Here is a 16423-nt window from a genome sequence, read left to right as displayed (position 1 = left end):
TGTCTAGCTTCGCTTACTAGGACTTTCTAACAGCCTGGCTTCACTCACCAGGATTTTCTTCTACCTAGCTCCACTCACTAGGATTTTCTGACCGTCTGGTTTCACTCACCAGAACTTTCTATTTACCTCACTTCACTCACCAGGACTTTCCACACCAAGTGTCCGCTCCTCTATGACCCATTTGTTGGGGAAATTTCCCTTGGTCAAGTTTGACCAGTTGACTAAGCTTGAGTTGGGCCAAGCTTGAGTCGTAATGTTTAAGTTTTGATGTTTGACAATATATGGAGAATGCTAGGGCAATCGTCCAGTTGTGGAGATGGTCAAAGGGTTGACCAGGTTGATGAGAAGACAAGTCAAGTAGGTCAGTGTTGACAGGAGACTTGACTGGGAAAGTCCTAACTGGAGTTTAGGGAATGGTGAAGTCCTAACTGGAGTTTAGGGAATGGTGAAGTCCTAACTGGAGTTTAGGCAATGGAGGAAGTCCTAATTGGAGTTTAGGCAATTGGAAAGTCCTAGTGTGATCTAGGCAAGGGGAAGTCCTGATAAGTGAAATCAGGCAATTGGAAAGTCCAAGTGTGATCTTGGCAAAGGGAAAGTTCTGGTGAGGAGCCAGACAATTGGAAAGTCCAATTGTGATCTTGACAAAGGGAAAGTCCTGGTGAGGAATCAGACAATTGAAAAGTCCAAGTGTGATCTTGGCAAAGGTTGTAAGTCCAAGCATGTGGTCTTGGCAAGGTAAGTCCTAGTGTGATTTGGCAAGGAGAACTCGATAACTAGGATGAGGCTGAAGGAAGCACCTGAAGGCAAGGCGTGAAGGATGGGTAGATATCTGAGGGATGTAAGGCTGATGGAGGAGGCTAGAATGGCTAGTTCGAGGTTGGTCGGGTGTGGCCAAATGCTAGGCATGCAGACCCAACTGGTCACGGTTGACTGAGAGTTGGGTTTGGGGAGCCGGACTTGAGTTTGAGTCAAGTCCAGGGTGTTCAATCGATCTGGCGATCGATTGAACAAGGCTCCAATCAATCGGTCGATCGATTGGAGTGTGCTGCGAGTGTGGGATGGCTCCAATCGATCGGTCCAATCGATCAGTGGATCGATTGGGACTTGGAGTTCTCGCGCGAGGAGTCGCGAGAACAGCTGGATCGATCGACCGATCGATCCAGCCATTTCCAGAGAGAACAGAATGGGTCTGAATCGATCGGTCGATCGATTTAGATGGTCCCAATCGATCGGTTGATCGATTGGAAAGTGACCGTTGAGCAGGTTGTAGGCGATGGACGGCTGGGATTGCTAGGTGCTGACGTGACAATCGATTGGGACGATTTTGGATCGATTGGGAGCACTATATAAAGCCTGGGTGGAGCATTTTCTTCGCTAGATCTTTGCGATTTCTCCTATGTTTTTTCTGCGATTCTTCACGTGAGCTTTCAGATCTTCACTGCTAGTTCTTGAATGCACTTGGAGGTGTTTCTCTAAGGCTCAAGAGGCAACAACGAGCAACAAGTAAGCAAGAAGAAGTGTATTTCATTTTTATTTCTGTATTCTCTTCTTGTAGTGGTGTTGTGTTGTTGTGTGAGCTTGTACGAGGCTTCTCCGCCTCCGGCTGTGACCGAGAAGGAGGTGTTCATAGTGGAGATTGTGTCGTGTGTGTGGATTCTTGGATTAGTCACCTCTTCTTGAGGTGGATACCAAGTAAACCCTAGGTATTAGCGTTGTGAGTGTTTTGTTTTGTTTTGTCTTTGTATTCCGCTGCACATTATCAAGATGAAGCAAGAACGAACAAGCACGACGAAACGCTATTCACCCCCTCTAGCGGGCACAAAGGTCCCAACAATTGGTATCAGAGCGAGGCCGCTCTTCTGAGGACTAACCGCCAAGAGAGCAAAAAGCTAGAGGAAGAAGAAGATGGACATGGGAGGACCTCTCGGATGGGACATCCGAATTCCACCGCCATATGACAAAGAGGACTTTCAATTTTGGAGAAGCTGATTGGAAACATGCTTCCAAATGGAGTGGAACCAATAGGTGATCTTGGAAGACCCATTTGAAGCTCCAACGGATAAGAAGGGTAAACACCTCAAAGCTCGACATTGGACCGAAGAACAAAAGGAGCAATCGGAGGCAAATGAGGAGGTAACAAGAATATTGAATAATTTATTACCCTCTAATATTTTGTCAAGTGTAGGTGAATGTTCAAATGCAAGTGATCTTTGGAAAAAGATCATTGCTTTTCATGAAGACCCTACAAGATTTTAAGGAGTGGAGGAACCCAAGGAGAATGGCTCATTGGTCCAAGAAGAGAAGGACCAATCTGATGTTGACACTAGGTCAACATCCGAAGAAGAGGAGGATAAGAAAGATGATGAGGAAGCATCCACATCATCAAGGGTAGAAGAAGTGGAAGCACTTACACCCTCAAGAGGAGAAGAGGAAGAAAAAGAAGATGAGGAGAGATCTTCTACATCCTCAAGAGAAAAGAGATGGAAGCATCCATATCCTCAAGGGAAGTAGAAGAAAAAGAAGAAAAAGATGATGCTACCTCCACAACTCAAGCTACATCAAATGGAGAATCAAGCATCAACCCTACACGTGAAAGTATAACAAAGTCAATAAATAATAAAAATCATATCATATGTTTTGAGTGTAGGGAACATGGGCACTACAAGAGCAAGTATCCAAAATTGACCAAGAAGAAGGGCCAAATGATACCCAAGGGCAAGGAGAAGCCCAAGGAGATTGGTCCCACGAAGCACAAGAGAAAGGAACACATTGTGTGCTTCTCATGCAATCAAAATGGGCATTACCGGAGTCAATGCCCTAAAGGGAAGAAGCCAATCAAAGTTAGAGGAGGAAGCACACATCAAGGGGGAACCTTGAAAAGCAAACCCAAGGTAACCCTCAATAATGCAATTCCTATTAGAAATGGTAAAAAGCATGTTAGAAATAATGTACATCATTCAAATGCTATTTACCATGAAAATAGAAAGCATGATCAAACTAGGGATAAATACATTCCTCCTCATGCTAGATTTACCACACCTAAGGTTAGGAAGGTAAATAACAACTTAGGCAATAACTCTAGGGATTATAGATATATGCCTAAGGATAGAAATGCTCATAGGGGTCAAGAAAAATCCAAATCTATGGATTTAAGAGTGGAAAACCAAGTCTTAAGGTCAAGACTTGACGACTTAGAGAGAACCCTAGCAAGAATGGAGAACTTGCTTGTGGGTCAAAATGAGCATAACCTAGGAAAAGCTAGACAAGAGTCATCCAATGGATATAGAGGTTTGGGATACAAACTCAAAGCTAAGAAGGATGCTCCTTCATATCATAGAGTTCTATATGGCTATGGAACAAAACCTGAGTCTAGGGGTCAAGCTAAAGTCACTAGGGAAGTTATCCCTAAAAGGACTCTTGCTAAGATCAATGTGACAAAGACTTCTAAGAAGTCTAACAATGTCACAAAGGAAGTCACAAGGGAAGGAATCCTTAGAGGTGATCTAGTAAAGGCGACCAAGGCTCCTAAAAGGCCAAACAAAGTCACTAGGAAAGTCACAAGGGAGGCAATCCCTAGGAGTGACCTAGTAGAAGTGACCAAGGCTTTTAAGAAGCCTAGAAAGGTCCTTAGGAAGGTATCTAGGGAAGTCATCCCTAGTGAGTACCTAGAGTATCCAAGGAGCACCAATAGGTTTTGGGTTTCTAGGAACATATTCTCTACACCCTAGATGGGTTTAGAGAGTGTCCACTCCAATTGGTGTTAGGATCTTGGATGGCTAGAGGGGGGTGAATAGCCTCTTCAAAAGCTAAAACTTAAAGATAAAACTCACACGAGTGGTTAGCGCAGCGGAAAACAAGTTAAGAACAGAATAAGAATAAGAGAAGAAACAAAGCAAATCACAGTGACTCAAGTGTTTACGAGGTTCGGGGATAACTTGCCCCTACTCCTCGGTGTCCGTAAGGTGGACAAGCCGATCTTCGGTAGATCAACCCCGGTGAACACCCGGCTATGAACTTTCTCCTTCTCGGTGGAGTGACCTCTCAACAAAATCTCAACAGGTATGTAGAATATAGCACAAGACTTACTGAGCTTGGTGACTTAGGAGAATGAAAATTAAGCTTACAGTCACGCGAAGGTCAGTGAAACAGAGAGCAAGTCGAGACAGCCGCTTCTCAGCCCCGAGCGTCAAAGCTTTTTCACCGATCGACAGAGAGTTTTTTTTTTTCTTTCCCAAAGAAACTTCTTATTAACCCTCTCTTCAACCAGCCTTTTATGTCTCTGCCATCTCTGCCTTTCGCCCGCAACGGATCCCTGCCAAACTGCAGCAAATCTCTGCATCCAGCCATAGCATCGCCAATCACGCTTCTTTCTCATCTGATCATCTGAGCTCACACCAATGGAATTCTGGTCTTCACTGGTGTCTCTGAGCTCCACCCAATCACCATGAGTTGAGCTGATCGATGCCAGATCACCGCCAGATCGCAGCCACGATTTTGCTGCTTTAACAGGTTTACAGTGGAACATAGCAAAAGTCTCTCTGGTATCCTCTACTAATGAAGCTCAATTTGAAATCAACCAATTGCAAATTACCAGTAACTGCACCTCAAAATCTTGCAGCAGATGGTTAGAAATATTTAGGCAAAAGCAACTTTGAATCGAAAGAATCGGAGAAAGTGCATGCAAACAGATATAGTATGGATCGGTCCGCACCGATCCATACGCTCAAATCTCTTTTCGATCGTTCGATCGGTGCGGACCGATCAGAACTAACTGATCGGTCCTCGACCGATCGGTGTCACAAGCCGATCGGTCTCCGGACCGATCAGATCACTCGTCCCGGCGTCAAGACGATACATATCGAGTATTCCATCGAGTTCTCACCGATCGGTCGGCGGACCGATCAGTAATAATCACTAGCGTGCTAGGCTGACCGATCGGTCCGTAGACCGATCAGACTTCTCTTCTCCCGATCGGTCTGCCGACCGATCACCCGTGCCACTTGTGCCATCTGGATCGGTCCATCGACCGATCCAAGGTCATGATTTAAGAGGCAAGCTTCCAAGCTTGCTACCCTTAATCCTGACGGTCCAGAGACCGAGCTACCGAGCTCTTCTCCGACTATACATGCCAAGTTTCCATACTTGGACTTCCCAACACCAGATGTCCGATCACCCTTGATCCATCTGGATTTTCCTGGCCCGGCTTCACTCACGGGACTTTCCAATTGCCCGGCTTCACTCAGGACTTTCCAATTGCCTGGCTTCACTCACCAGGACTTTTCCAATTGCCTGGCTTCACTCACCAGGACTTTCCAATTGCCTGGCTTCACTCACCAGGACTTTCCAATTGCCTGGCTTCACTCACCAGGACTTTTCCAATTGCCTGGCTTCACTCACCAGGACTTCTCCAATTGCCTGGCTTCACTCACCAGGACTTCTCCAATTGCCTGGCTTCACTCACCAGGACTTCTCCCGTGCCAAGCTCCTTGCTCGGACTTTTCCCAATCAGATTAATCAGGTCAACCAAGTCAACCCTGATTTGTCTGAGTTAATTCAATATCTGATTGAAACTTAAATCAGTGTCAACATCAAAACAACATCCAGGTCAGACTGTATCAACAATCTCCCCCTTTTTGTTGTTTGACAACACGATTTAAGTTTAGATCAGAAATGCTTTCATATCCATAATTTTAGGGAAATCGGGATCCTCCCCCTAAGACGGATATATCTCAAATATCTTCTCCCCCTTTTTCATATTGAGTTTACAATTCGTCTCTAAACTTCAAATACTCTCTCCCCCTTTGTCAAACACCGAAAAGGTATATATATATAAAAAAAAAAAATATGAGGACTGACAAACACCTCCCCCTTAAACCCATATCATAATCCACAAAAAGAAGTAAGATATGATAGAACTCAAGCAATGTCATATACATAGCATGAAAAAGATATCATAGGAGTACAAAACGCATGAAAATAAACATAATGTCTAAAGTAGCAACCATCCAGGACAGGCAATCAACATCGTATCTAGAACAAAGTAGCACAATCAACAATCAATCACATAATCAAAATCAACTCGCATCCTCATCATGAGGAGCAGTGTCATCAGCAACAGGATAAGAGAATCCCCTGCCTGAAGATGGATCGTCTGTAGAAGGCTGAGGTGGTGGGTGGCTGGCCATCCATCCCATAAACGCCTGATGAGTAGCCAGCTGATGTCTCTGTAGGGTCTCAAAGCGTCGGTCAATGTGGAGACGTAGACCAACGAACTCAGCAGCCACCATCTCCTCGTGGCGATCAAATCGGTCCTCCAACTCCGCGATCTGCCAGCGCAGATCTGGATCCGCCTCGACAAGTGCAGCTGGAGCAGGAGCACGAGCACCCTGTCGTGGGAGTGGTAACTCACCCAGTGCCCTCCCATCCTTCCACCTAACCGTCCCATCCTGACTTAGGATTCCGGACTTGGAAAACGCACGTTTCCCAAGTCGACAATCCTGCCTGACCATCTTCACTATCCTCCCCCTAGAGACGTCAATACCCATGGACTCGAGCCAATCAGTAATTATATGCCCAAAAGGCATATAGATGTTGTTGCCGCTCGGTTCGCTATGGGAAATGATAGACATATAGACACTCGACATAATATCAAAATCTAGACGTCGACGTAACCCATAAAGCATCAAACAGTGATATGGTCGAATTTCTGCCAACGGTTTAGAGGTGATAGGTAGAAGACATTGTGTGACAATTTTGAAAAGAATGTAGTCAGGAGCAGAAAGTCTAAGGGCTGCAAATGTAGGAAAGTCGTCATCTAACTCATCTAAACCATCCAGTCTCGGATGACCAAAGAAGTACTCATAGATTGAGTCAGAAGAGACATCAAGAGGATGAGGTACGGGTTCAGGCAAAACAGGATAGATGGAGAACACCGTCCCCGAACACAAACGACAACCTAAATACCCAAAGAAGGCAATTATGTCGACATCAATGTTTTGCTTAGCCACTCTTGTTCTATAACTACCATCAGGAGTCGGATGAAGGTTATTATAGAATTCCGAGACTAAGTCAAGGTTGATGTCTCTCTCCAAATATACCAAGGCGTCAAGTTTGTAGTAGGCGATAGTTTCGGTTATGGACGGACAAAATTCGTTCATGTACTTCTTATCAACCGACCTACACGGGAGCAACTTGAAAATCCTGTCCTTAAAGTTTTTCTCAAACTGTTGGTTCGGGAATCTCCCCGAACTTGATGGTTGAGGTCGGGAAGAGGTAGGAACCTTAGATTTGGACTTATCCGACTTAGAGGTACCCTCCCCTGCAGATTTCTTCCTAAGGATGGGAAATGGGACATGACCGGGGTACACATGGGAGCACAAGACCACAACAGATGAGTACCGACCCAAAAACGCAAATGCAGTGAGAACTAAATTAAAAAAAAAAAAAAAAAAAAATGCTAAGGATGAATAGAATGGGAAGAGGAAGTTACCTTGGAGGCATTACTTCGTTCGTCGGAGAAAGAAACGAGGGTCGGCCGGCGCTGGGAAGAAGAAAACGAGAGAAGCGGAGAGGTAGGGTTCGCGTGAGACGCCAAAGAGTGGGAGGTTTTAAGAGGGTAGGTGACCAACCCGATCGGACGGCCGTCCGATCAGGAGAAGGATTGAACGATCAGATCCTTGGATCGGAGATAGCGGATCGGTCCCTGGACCGTTCAAAACGCGAACAGAACCTATCGGAATTTCCTGATCGGTCCAGCGACCGATCAGTGTCTGATACTTCAGACTTCTGATATCTGAAACTCGTATCAAAAGTCCTAAATTTTGTTCCAACAACTTCCTAGGATCCTAGAAGCCCATAGATTATAGTTAGTGATATCAGACGGATAATTCCTAATGATTTGCTCTCAAGAATTGAACTCATTCAAGGCTTAGAAATTCAAAATTTAAACCTTCTCGATTCTTAGCTTCAAAATCAGTGAATCTTCACAAACTTAGGAAATTGCTGAAACTACAATCTGTAGTGAAGCAAAGTCCCAAAACTGACATAGGCTACCTATAACCTATTCCAAAATTCGTCCTCTCTATGATTAGTTTCAAGTTTGTCAAAATAAGTCTTAGTTCCTAATACTTCTTTATCAACTTGTCCTAACATCAATCAAAGTCATGAAATGTATCAAGCAAAAAGTATCAACCAAACACATTAACTATGTTAGACAATTTCTAGACAAAAGTCCAACCAAGATTCCTTGGTTGGAATGTATGAGTAAGATCTAGGAACCAAATACACATGAATTGTGTAATGGTGTTCCCCAAACTCAATTAATGTCTCTTCAACCTAATTATTCAAGGGATGCATGATACATTTTGAATAATTTGGTTGATCCTAGCATCTCACCCCATTTCTAGCAAACAAAAACATTTTGTTAAACCTTATAGTGTATGTGAGATGTTCCCAAGTTGCCCAAATTTTTGTCCCAATTACTCTTGTCATTTTAATAGTCCTTATTGATCATGGTGAAACTCTAATGACCTAAGGAGCCAAACACATTCCCAACTCCCTCCTTAAATGACTAAATTCATTTTCCGGAAGGGGTTTGGTGAAATATCAGCTAGGTTTGACTTTGACTCAACATATGTGAGTGCAATGTCTCCCCTAGCTACATGATCTCTAATGAAGTGATGACGCACTTCAATGTGTTTTGTCCTTGAATGATGGACTGGATTTTTAGTTAGGTTAATCGTGCTAATGTTATCACATAGCACTTGTACACCCTTGTAAGAAAATCCATAATCCTCTAAGGTGTGTATCATCCACAACAATTGCGATACACTCTCTCCCATGGCAATATATTCAGCCTCGGTCGTGGAGAGAGCAACACAATGTTGCTTCCGACTTGACCAACTAACTAAAGATGACCCTAAAAATTGGCAACCCCCACTCGTACTTTTCCGATCCAATTTGCACCCAGCATAATCGGAATCGGTGTAACCTATCAAGTCAAAAGACTCGGTACGAGGATACCAAAGACCTACTCTTATTGTGCCCTTAAGATATCTCAAAATTCTTTTAACTGCAATTAAATGAGATTCCTTTGCACAGACTTGATACCTAGCGCACATGCCCACAGCAAAAAGTATATCGGGTCTACTGGGTGTGAGATATAGAAGACTACCGATCATGCTTCTATATTGCGTTAGATCAACTGGTTTTCCACTCTCATCATTGTCAAGGCGAGTGTTTGTCGCCATTGGAGTGGACACTTCCTTAGAGTCACTCATATTGAATTTTCTGAGCATCTCTTGAGTGTATTTTGCTTGATGGACATAAATACCATCTCTAGTTTGTTTGATTTCGAGTCCAAGAAAGAAAGTCAATTCTCCCACTAGACTCATCTCAAACTCACTCTCCATGTGAGTGATGAACTCATTTAAATAGCCCTTGTTGTTTGAGCCACAAATTATGTCATCGACATATACTTGGGCTACAAAAATATTTTCACCATCTCTACGTAGAAATAGTGTTGGGTCTATTTGTCCTCTAACAAAGCCCTTCTCTAGTAGATATGTTGACAACCTTTCGTACCAAGCTCGTGGTGCTTGTTTAAGCCCATAAAGTGCTTTCTTGAGCTTGTACACGTGATTTGGAGATTCGGTATTCACAAATCCTGGTGGTTGTTCAACATAAACTTCTTCCTTAATGAGACCATTTAAGAAGGCCGATTTTACATCCATTTGATAGAGCTTGAAACCTCTATGTGCAGCAAAAGCTAGCATTAAGCGAATGGACTCTAATCGGGCCACTGGAGCATATGTCTCATCATAATCAAGGCCTTCAACTTGACTATAGCCCTTGGCTACAAGTCTTGCCTTGTTTCTAACTACCTCTCCCTTTTGGTTCAATTTGTTCTTGAAGACCCATTTGGTTCCAATAATGGTGGTCTTCTTAGGTCTGGGAACCAAGTCCCATACTTGGCTCCTTTCAAATTGACCTAATTCGTCTTGCATAGCTATGATCCACTCAGGATCATGCAATGCCTCATCAATTAATCTAGGTTCAATTTCTGAGATCAAAGCGACCTCATTGGACTCATTTCTAAAGAATGACCTAGTCCTAACCCCTTGATGGATGTCTCCCACAATCTGGTCTTGGGGGTGACTAGTGTCTAACCTAGACTGCCTTGGTGCTGATGGTGCCTCATGAGTGGTCTCACTTGGCACAGACAAGGACTCAATATCAGGCAATGGATCCACCTGAGTTCTTTGTTGTCCTTGTTCATCATTATCAGAGTCAATTTCGACTCTTTCGATGTCTTGGTCATTCAAACTTAGCCTTCTAAGTTCGAATTGAATTTGTTCTACATCCCTTGATTGATCATTTAAATTAGGGATTTCTTCAAAAGCTACATCAGAGGACTCTTCAATCAATTTAGTCCTACTGTTGTAGACTCGATAGGCTTTGCTGGTGAGTGAATACCCGACCAGTATCCCTTCATCAGCCTTAGCCGTGAACTTCCCAAGATGATCCTTTGTGTTCAAGATAAACACCTTACAACCAAACACCCTAAGATGTTTAATTGTAGGTGGTTTCCCAAACCAAAGTTCATGAGGGGTCTTTCCTAAAAATCTGTGTATTAGGACTCGATTTTGCACATAGCAAGCTGTACTCACAGCTTCGGCCCATAAGTAGCTCGGCAAAGAGTACTCATTAAGCATGCTTTCTCTTGTAGGACTCGGTTCTTTCTCTCCACAACCCCATTTTGCTGTGGGGTCCTTGGAGTAGAGAACTCATGTCTATAACCCTTCTCTTGACAAAACTCTAAAACCTATGGTTTTGGAATTCACCACCATGATCACTCCTAATGGTTTTAATTGTGGTTGATTTTTCATTTTCCGTTCTTCTACAAAAAGAAATGAAAATATCTATGGTTTGGTCCTTATGTTTCAAAAAGAAGGTCCAAGTATATCTAGTGAAATCATCAATAATCACAAGACAATATCTACTTCCATTCAAAGATATTACACTACTGCAATCAAATAGGTCCATGTGCAATAAGTCTAACGGAGTAGAAGTACTTACAATGCTTTTACCTTTATGAACCGCTTTTGTTTGCTTACCCTTTTGACATGCATCACATAGTTTGTTCTTTTGATATTTGATGCTTGGTAAGCCTCGCACTAATCCTTTGTTTGCTAGCTTCCGGATGTTCTTCATGTTTACATGTGCCAACCTTCTATGCCATAGCCAAGACTCTTCTTCTTTTGACATGAAACACTTAATCAAAGCATTAGTAGCACTTTTAAATGATACTTGATAAATATTGTCTACCCTTGTGCCTACTAGTACTGTGTCAAGTGTGTCAATGTTTTTAACCAAACATTGACTTGAATGAAATTCAATTGTGTAACCCGTATCACACAATTGACTGACACTTAGGAGATTAAAAGTCATTCCCTTGACTAGAAGGACATTCTTGATATGAAGGCCTTCGGATATATGAATGTCTCCAACTCCTATTACCTTAAGACTACCATTGTTACCAAAGGACACATTACCTCTACTTTTGTTTTGAAGAGAAGCAAATAGAGATTTGTCCCCGGTCATGTGCTTGGAGCATCCACTATCAACAAACCAAGTTGATAGGTGCTCCCCCTCGATCAATGCCTACAAGATACGAAAGATAGATGTTTTAGGTACCCAAATCTTGGGACCTAATGCATCTACAAGAAGTGACCTAGGAACCCATGCTTTGGTCATACCCTTCCTAGTTCCATGAACCCTAGAATCATTTGATCTATGGTATTGGGTCCTAGACACTAATGAGATAAAACTCGATTCTTTGGGTTGATAACCTATCCCGGCTTTGTTGTAGACTGCCCTTTGGGCATTTAAGATCATGTCTAATGTCTTAGAGCTAGTTGAGAATTTCTCAAGCATTTTCTTGAGCTTCTCAACCTCACTCTTCAAAGCCTTGTTCTCATCTTCAAGAAGCTCTAGATGAAGGTCATCAACCTCATCTTCCCTAAGAGCCTTTAGCATTTCTACTTCTTCTTTTAACAATTTATTTTCTGTTTTCGACTTTTTAAGCAATGTAGATAAATGAGTAATAGTCTTATAACATTTTTCTACATGAGAAGAGGTTACCTCTTCATCATCCGAGGATGATGAGGCCGCGTTTGAAGCATCACTTGAGTTGCCATCGCTTCCGGAGTCCTCCCTTGCCATGAGTGCTAAATGGCGAGTGCTCTTCTCCTTCTTCTCTTCTTCCTCGGATGAGCTTGAAGATGACTCATCCCAAGTGGCCTTAAGGGCCTTCTTCTTTTTGCTTCTTTCTTCTTTCTTCTTGGCTCGTTCTTCCTTCTTCTTGGCTCGTTCTTCCTTCTTGAGCTTAGGACACTCACTTCGGTAGTGCCCTTTCTTACTACATTCATAGCACGTAACGTTAGATTTATCTATGTTCGGATCATTAGGTTTACCTTTGTATCTTCGGCTTCTTCTCATGATCCTCCTCACGAAATTCGCCATTTCGCTTGATGACGATGATTCGCCTTCGTCATCGGACTCGGAGGAAGAGGTGGATGAGGAGATCTCCTTTTCTTTCTTCTTTTCCTTCTTCCTTCTCCCATCCTTGCTCCTTTCTCCTGCAACAAGAGCAATACCTTTCTCCTTTTGGCCTTTGTTAGCAAGTTCATGTAATTCCATTTCACAGAAAAATTCATCTAACTTGACAATTGAAAGATCCTTGGATACCTTGTAGGCATCTACCATAGATGACCACAAGGCATTCCTAGGAAAAGCTTTAAGTGCATACCTTACAAGATCGCGGTTTTCTACATGTTCATCTATGGAATGGAGACCGTTAATGATCTCTTTAAACCTACCATGAAGTTCACTTACATTCTCATTTTCCTTCATGGTGAGGTTCTGGAGTTGGTTGAGGAACAAGTCTCTCTTGGCAATTCGAGAGTCCCGAGTTCCTTCTTGAAGCTCAATGAGCTTGTTCCATAGATCTCTTGCACTAGTAAAAGGACCTACCTTGACTAGTTGGTCCTTGGCGATTCCACATTGCAAGGTGACCATGGCCTTGGCATCGGCTTGTGCTTTGCGGAGTTGTTCGGTAGACCACCTTGACGATTCGAGCTCCTTACCTTCCTCATCTCTTGGTGGTGTGTAGCCTTCCTTGACTGAGAACCACATGGCAATGTCCGTCTTTAGGTAATACTCCATGCGTCCCTTCCAGTACTGGAAATCTGCCCCTTCAAAGTAAGGTGGTCGATTTGTGCTAAAACCTTCCCTCATGGCCATCTCTTTGCTCTTAGGTTGTTAAGCCGGATGAAGAGCTCCAAGCTCTGATACCACTTGTTAGGATCTTGGATGGCTAGAGGGGGTGAATAGCCTCTTCAAAAGCTAAAACTTAAAGATAAAACTCACACGAGTGGTTAGCGCAGCGGAAAACAAGTTAAGAACAGAATAAGAATAAGAGAAGAAACAAAGCAAATCACAGTGACTCAAGTGTTTACGAGGTTCGGGGATAACTTGCCCCTACTCCTCGGTGTCCGTAAGGTGGACAAGCCGATCTTCGGTAGATCAACCCCGGTGAACACCCGGCTATGAACTTTCTCCTTCTCGGTGGAGTGACCTCTCAACAAAATCTCAACAGGTATGTAGAATATAGCACAAGACTTACTGAGCTTGGTGACTTAGGAGAATGAAAATTAAGCTTACAGTCACGCGAAGGTCAGTGAAACAGAGAGCAAGTCGAGACAGCCGCTTCTCAGCCCCGAGCGTCAAAGCTTTTTCACCGATCGACAGAGAGTTTTTTTTTTTCTTTCCCAAAGAAACTTCTTATTAACCCTCTCTTCAACCAGCCTTTTATGTCTCTGCCATCTCTGCCTTTCGCCCGCAACGGATCCCTGCCAAACTGCAGCAAATCTCTGCATCCAGCCATAGCATCGCCAATCACGCTTCTTTCTCATCTGATCATCTGAGCTCACACCAATGGAATTCTGGTCTTCACTGGTGTCTCTGAGCTCCACCCAATCACCATGAGTTGAGCTGATCGATGCCAGATCACCGCCAGATCGCAGCCACGATTTTGCTGCTTTAACAGGTTTACAGTGGAACATAGCAAAAGTCTCTCTGGTATCCTCTACTAATGAAGCTCAATTTGAAATCAACCAATTGCAAATTACCAGTAACCTGCACCTCAAAATCTTGCAGCAGATGGTTAGAAATATTTAGGCAAAAGCAACTTTGAATCGAAAGAATCGGAGAAAGTGCATGCAAAGATATAGTATGGATCGTCCGCGACCGATCCATACGCTCAAATCTCTTTTCGATCGATCGGTCTCATGGACCGATCAGAATTCAACTGATCGGTCCTCGACCGATCGGTGTCACAAGATAAGCCCGATCGGTCTCGGACCGATCAGATCAATCGACCGTCCCGAGACCGGTCGATCGATACAAGAGCATACCGAGTATTCTATCGAGTTCTCACCGATCGGTCGGCGGACCGATCGAATAACACAAGATGCTATCGAGTGTTTCGATCGTCCGTAGACCGATCAGACACACTTAGTAACACCGGATCGGTCCGACCGATCACCCGTGCCACTTGTGCCATGGATCGATCATCGACCGATCCAAGGCCGTGATTTAAGAGGCAAGCTTCCAAGCTTGCTACCCTTAATCCTGACCGGAGACCGAGCTACCGAGCTCTTCTCCGACTATACATGCCAAGTTTCCATACTTGACTTCCCAACACCGTATGTCCGATCACCCTTGATCCATCTGGATTTTCCTTGCCCGGCTTCACTCACCGGACTTTCCAATTGCTCGGCTTCACTCACGGGACTTTCCAATTGCCTGGCTTCACTCACCAGGACTTTTCCAATTGCCTGGCTTCACTCACCAGGACTTTCCAATTGCCTGGCTTCACTCACCAGGACTTTTCCAATTGCCTGGCTTCACTCACCAGGACTTTTCCAATTGCCTGGCTTCACTCACCAGGACTTCTCCAATTGCCTGGCTTCACTCACCAGGACTTCTCCAATTGCCTGGCTTCACTCACCAGGACTTTCCCCCGTGCCAAGCTCCTTGCTCGGACTTTTCCCAATCAGATTAATCAGGTCAACCAAGTCAACCCTGATTTGTCTGAGTTAATTCAATATCTGATTGAAACTTAAATCAGTGTCAACATCAAAACAACATCCAGGTCAGACTGTATCAACAATTGGAAGGGTAGTTTAACCCAACCTTGTTAAAGTTGACACTTAAGAGCATTTTCAAGGTTATTGTTAACCTTTGAAAATGAAAAGGATTATTGAGATACTCTTTGAAAGAGTAAAGTGTGCCAAAGGTTGAGGGTCTTGATTTTTAATTTAAATTGGCACAAATACAAAAAGGAATACCAAGCTATAATTTTGGTGTTCTCTTAATGGGTTAAAGGAATTTCAAGCCTTAATCAAATTAATTACTCCTTGGAAGAGTAGGTTGTGCCAAACTTGGAGGAATCACATTTAATGTAAGTTGGCACACTTGAAAGAAGGATAAGAAATGTCTAGTTGAGATCTTAGTGTGTTCTTAAGGAACTAAGTCTTAAGTCTCAAAGATTATTCCTTAAAAGGAGTAAAATGTGCCAAATAGAATTTGAGGATTTAATGCCTAATTTAAGTTGACACATACATATAAAGGCAAAAGAAATGCCAAGTTGAGTTTTGACATTCTCTTAAGGGAGGCATAGGTAATCTAGGATTAAATCTTAAGGTTTAGCTAAGGTTTAAGGGTACTTGGATAGATTATCTAGGTAGATTTTATTTATGCTAAAATGCCTTGATTGATTGCTTATCATATGTCATGACATCATGTGTTGCATTCATTTTTATTATGAAAAATATAAAAATATCATGTCATGTCATATATACATCATGTAGTTGTAGGAAATTTTCTTTTGAAAATTATTCATTTTGATGTATGTCATAACACGTCGTGAATTATTTTAATTTCCTTGTAATTAAGGACAAAAGGTATTTATTATGAATGGTAAATATCCTAATAAGTGGGATTATACCAAATGACGTCCTAGGTGGATGATCATAACACTTATAATGCCTAGATAGATATGCATGATCCCTTAGTTTAGGGCAAAACCAAATTTACATCTCACAAAGAACTATAAGGTGACTTGTATGTGTTTTAGTACACATTAGATACAAGTGAGATGTTAGGATGGTGAACAAAACTCAAAATGTTGATTTAGTACATCTCGTTGAGTTTTAGGTTCATCAAAACACCATGTCTTCCAATCATTGGGAAAGCTAATGTACAAGTCATGTGCATTGAGCCCAAAGAACATGGTTGGATATTGGTTTTGAAAATAATGTTAAAATGCTTTTGGAAAACCTTGGTGAAGACTATCTTTTGA

The sequence above is a fragment of the Zingiber officinale genome, chromosome 4A, assembly GCF_018446385.1.
Source record: "Zingiber officinale cultivar Zhangliang chromosome 4A, Zo_v1.1, whole genome shotgun sequence".
NCBI classification, from domain to species: domain Eukaryota; kingdom Viridiplantae; phylum Streptophyta; class Magnoliopsida; order Zingiberales; family Zingiberaceae; genus Zingiber; species Zingiber officinale.
The sequence above is the reverse complement of the archived record's forward strand: the minus strand, read 5'-3'. Positions refer to the sequence as shown.